Below are 6,000 nucleotides of genomic sequence, written 5' to 3'. Positions count from 1 at the left end.
TATGCAAAGTACTGACCATACTTTAAGTTAAAAAATCTAGCTATTTATCCACAGTTTTATTTAGATTATAAACATGCGCTCAAACATATGTTTATTGGTCCTAAATGTACATAAATGGAACAATGTATCCCATCCAATTACGTCTTATAAATAACTGGACGCATGATTTCGTCTATTTGGACGTAAATCGTCGAGAACCGAAATTTTTACGTTTTTATATACATATATATAATTGTGGAGGTACAATGGCTCAGTGGTTAGGGCAGTGGACTCGCGGTCATAGGATCACGAGTTTCTATTGTACCTGTATTACAAAGGTCCAGTCATGTCGCACTCTGTGTCATGCTGAATCTCGCCGAGAACTACGTTAAGGGTACACGTGTCTGTGGAGTGCTCAGCCACTTGCACGTTAATTTCACGAGCAGGCTGTTCTTTTGATTGGATCAATTGGAACCCTCGTCATCGTAACCGACGAAGTACCACGGTATATAAGTGTGTGTATGAGTGTGTGTGTATGTGAGTATGTGTGTATGTGAGTGTCTGTGTGCGTGTGTGTGTGTGTGTAACATACGATATAATCATAAACAGGGCAAATTTTAGCCATCTCTCCGCAGACTGAAAAATTGATGAACAATGAACAAACTTAATTGATTTTCAACCTTATTGGGTTCCCATCAGAGGCGTCTGCACCATTCTGACAGACTCATGAGAAACAAGCAGCCAAACTGTTTATATGCTCAACAAATGTCGCAGTTACGCTATGAATCAGTTCCTAATATGATTACAGAAATTGTTTAACACACTATGAATACCAGCGGCCCGTCAATGGAGATCTTAGTTCACACACTATGAAAGTATGATATAATATTTAGGTGACGTATGGCATAATTATAAACAGGGAAATTTTTAGCCATTTATATATGCATATATATGTGTGTGTGCGTATATAAACATATGTATATATATATATATATATATATATATATATATATATATATATATATATATATATATATATATATATATATATATATTACATATATTTGTAATTTATTTATGTAGTAGTATAGCTGCATACACACAGCCACAGAGGCCAAGAGACGGATTTGGAAAGATTGGCAATATATGACCACAAAAAGCAAAAGCTACAAAAAAGAGAGACAACACGTCGGATATATCAAACAAGGGAAGAATACCAGAGTAAGAAGTTTACCAATGTTCTAAGACAGAGGTGTGGCATATTCTGGATTTCATGATTGTACGGAATGATAATGGCACTTTTGTTATTCATGAAATGTAAACAAAGAAGCACAGAGATGATATAATGAGAAGTTGTTGGATGAAAAGAATATAGCGGGATAAAGAGTGTATAGCAAGTAGACCCAATAGAAAGGACATTCATCCAAATTGACAACCGTTCAGTAGATAATGCGTTTAAAGATATGAGCGTAGAGAAGTTATTTGGTCATCCCCTTAGAGAAATAAGTTAAACGTAACATTTGGTTTTATGGCAAGAATGAATGCACAAGATATATCTTGTGCAGAAATATCTAGCCCTATTCCTGAGACTTATGTATTTAGAAAAGCTCATATTTTGGTGCTCAGCTCTATGATTCGTTTGAATCATGGAGAAATGTCTCACGAACTAAAGCGTGATAGAAATACTAGTTTCTCTAACTGTCTCCCTCTCTCTCTTTATGTTTGTCTTGGACATGAAATAAAAACGTAACATCACAACTAGAAGGCTATGCAGTTACTATCCAAGAAAATGAGATATATTCCTCCTTTTCTCTCAAATATTATGAATCTCTGTCATAACACTACACTCCGGGTCACACTGACCCAGGGGATATGTTGGTACATATGTATATGCTTTTGTGAATCTAGCGAACTGAGAACAAAAGCCAGTTTCAAACCCTGGCTGGGTGTGGGACATATTTGAACGTATTGAAATTATTCTTTGAAAATTTTGATGCACTTGACTTAACACAATTATATAAAATATCTGTTTAACAGAGGAACGTTACTTGGAAATATAATGGAAGAAAACTACTTGTTTACATGCATGCATAAGTATATTCATATACGTATATATGTATGTATATATATATGTATATATATATATATATATATATATATATATATATATATATATATATATATATATATATATATAATAGGGACACACGTTCATACACTCAAACATATATGATGTAAGTTTACGTATAATATATGAAACAATAAGTTAGGATAAAAAAAAAGGATTGTGGGCAGATTATTACATATATGTGCACCAAAGGACTGGCAACAATTTGGTGTAGATTTAGGTGCTTTCTAAAGAAAAATGGATCTCCACCTGTCAAAGTTCCAGGTCCTAGCTTTTCAGTTACACAGGCTAGGGAGAGGGCAGGTATAGATAGATAGGTACATGCATACACACTCATGCACACTCAGACACGCGCGCGCAGGCATAAATATAAATTGCCGAATCCAGCAACTTTCCTGTGATATTGCTTGTGTAATATAAGTCCACGTATAGATCTTTGTGCATATATGTATGTATGTATATATATATATATATATATATAAACGCGATAACGGAGAAACCTCTAAAATATATATATATATATATCAGAACATATGTAATCATCCAACATTCTAATTACCCTAATACTCCCAATATATGCTAAAATATATGTACATCACATCAAAAACTCTATGCATATATGCATATATATACACATCTATATACAAATATGTTATATATATGTTTATATACCCCTATATACAAATGTACGTATATATTTGTATATATCTGTATCAATATATGTATACCTATATATATATATATATATATATATATATATATATATATATATATGTGTGTGTGTGTGTGTGTGTGTGTGTGTGTGTGTGTGTGTGTGTGTGTGTGTGTGTATGTATACACATATATGCGTAGGGCAAACCCTTATGTATCTGTTGAGATATTAAATGTGCTAATATTAGACTATTTATCTTATTCAATGCACAGTGATCTTTTGTACGGACATTGGACGTATACGTAAAAACATCATAGAGAGAGTAATGCCCAAACTAAAAACTAAGATTGGACTTTCACAGTGTTTCGTCACCCAGGAGGTTTAAACATTACTTATGAGAGCAGAGAGAACTAAAATATCTATATACAGGTAGCTACTATTCCCTGATTAATAATATGGTACTAAATGAAGCGCTAATATTCGCAATGAAAAACACTAGTTAATCTAGGACAGACGTGGGCATAATTTTAATAGCTCATCGAACCACTAGAAGTTACGATAACAAGAATGGACAAGATCAGATAGGGATATATATATATATATATATATATATATATATATAACATATATTTTTAATCCATATATGTAGCGAAAGAGCTGCATAGACAGGGCCATATATGGCAAGAGATGGTTTGAAAATATTGACAAAATAGGACCACGAAAAGCAATACCAAGATAGAAACAGCGCAACAGGTTTATCAAACAAAGCAAGAATGCTAGAGTAAGAAGTTTACCAATGTTCTAAGATGTCAGCATCAGTCGTGGTGCCATATTCTGGGTAGTAAGTTTTCCTGAGAGAGAAATGGAAAACAGAAATGAGCATAGAATAAAGTGTGTATAGCAATAAAACCCAATAGAGAGGACATCTAACCAAATTGACAGACGTTCAGTGGATGATGCGTTTAAGATATGATGGTAGGGAAGGTATCTGGTCATCTTCTTAGTAAATTGCATTCATTTGGAGAATGTCATACCCAAACACTGAAGTGGCAAAATCATTCAATTGCTATAAAAAGCAAACGTAACGTATCAGAGGAAGAATGCTAGCTGTATTAAACTGTCGGAGCAGGTTCTGAAAGTTACATGAACTAGAGAGTGATAGGAATATTACTCTCTCTCCCTTTCTACCCCCGCTCTCCCCTTTCTGTCTCTCTCTCTTGGTTATGTAATAAATAAATTACGTCTAAACTAGAAGGCTTTCCATTTGCTATCCAAGAAAAGGGAGATATTATTCCTCCTTTTCTCCCCAATATTCTAAGTCTTAGTCATGATACTACAGTCTAGGTCACAGTGACCCAGGAGACATTTGTATGTGGGTGTGTGGGAATATATGTATATGTTTGTGTGATCTAGTGAATTGAAAATCTCAAACAGATTCTAGTTTCAAAGCCTGGATGGGTGGGGTACATATTTGTAATAATTGCAAGTAGGCCTCGAAATTGTCAATGCACTTAACTTAACCCAGCAATTCAAAAACATTTTTTTAATAGATGTTTCGTCTAAATTTATATAAAATGAAAATGACTGCATACACACATGCACATATTTTCATATATATATATATCTATATATATATATATATATATATATATATATATATATATATATATATATATATATATATATATATATATACATATATATGCACACACACACATACACACACACACACACACACACACACACACACATATATATATATATATATATATATATATATATATATATATATATATATATACACATATACATATATACATATATACATATATATACATATATATATATATATATATATATATATATATATATATATATATATATATATATATATATATACATACAAACATACATATATAATACACGCACAGATATATACACTTTGTTAGGTTATGTATAATATATTAGACAATAAGAGGTATCGGGTCAGATTATGATATCTTTGTACAGCAAAAGACTGACAGACCAGTTTGGGTTGGATTTAGGTACCTTCGAAAAAAAAAAACTGGATATCCTGCTGTCAAAGTACCAGGACCTAGCCACTGAATTACAGGGGTTAGGGAGAGGGCACGTATATATATATATATATATATATATACAGAGAGAGAGAGAGAGAGAGAGATAGATAGATAGATAGATAGATAGATAGATAGATAGATAGATAGATAGATAGATACATACACCCACACGGATGCACGTACAGACACGGGCACGTGCAAGCATAAGTGTGTATTGCTGAATCTAGATTGTTGTGTGGGATTTTACTAGTGTAACATAAATCTACTCATATATGTATATATCTATCTATATATATATATATATATATATATATATATATATATATATATATATATATATATATATATATATATATATATATATATATATATATACATGTGTGTGTGTGTGTGTGTGAACTAAAGTACACAAGACGCTTCAAAAGAGATGTAGTTAGAGGTGAAATCGAGAGAAATAAAATATATACAAAGTCATAAAACGGTTGGAAGTCTGATTGGCTAAGAAAAGTTGGATCTCGTTTGACAGTCGTTTATACTGAAATACATTATTTATAGTTTTTAATTTCTGCTAGAAGGAACGAAACAACACGATTAGAGCAAATATAAAACAGATGACCAGCCGAACATTGCGTTTCACGTCAGGTAAGTCGACAGTTTTTCTTCTCACTTTATTCTTCTCATGCTTCACAATTTTGATGTAGGAATAGGAAATAGATGCCTTCTATTATGGTTGACATATTGATATATATCCACTCCTCCGAAATTTCCAGCCCTTATATATTTAGTAGAAAGGATTATTATTATTATTATTATTATCATTATTATTATTATTATTATTATTATTATTATTATTATTATTATTATTATTATTACTACTACTACTACTACTACTTCTACTATTACTACTACTATTATTATTATTATCATTATTATTATTATTATTATTATTATTATTATTATTATTATTATTATTATTATTACTACTACTACTACTACTATTACTACTACTATTATTATTATTATTATTATTATTATTATTATTATTATTATTATTATTACTACTACTACTACTACTACTACTACTACTACTACTACTACTACTACTACTACTATTATTATTATTATTATTATTATTATTATTATTCAGTAGTTTTCTTTTTATA

At 31.1% G+C, this 6,000-nt stretch overlaps 1 protein-coding gene across 2 annotated transcripts in view; it reads left to right on the top strand.

The window, feature by feature from the left end:
• Positions 1 to 5,319: 5,319 nt before the first annotated feature.
• The window catches only part of LOC106869292 (uncharacterized), a 247,362-nt gene continuing 246,681 nt past the window's right edge, over positions 5,320 to 6,000 (top strand). For both annotated transcript variants that reach the window (XR_016238965.1, XM_089345317.1), the window contains exon 1: positions 5,320 to 5,479. The gene's annotated coding sequence lies outside the window, so the exon portion shown is untranslated. The remainder of the gene's footprint in view (positions 5,480 to 6,000) is intronic.

The sequence above is a fragment of the Octopus bimaculoides genome, chromosome 29, assembly GCF_046866305.1.
Source record: "Octopus bimaculoides isolate indiv1 chromosome 29, ASM4686630v1, whole genome shotgun sequence".
Lineage (NCBI taxonomy): Eukaryota > Metazoa > Mollusca > Cephalopoda > Octopoda > Octopodidae > Octopus > Octopus bimaculoides.
Note: the sequence above shows the minus strand (reverse complement) of the source record. Positions and strands in the feature narration are given on the sequence as shown.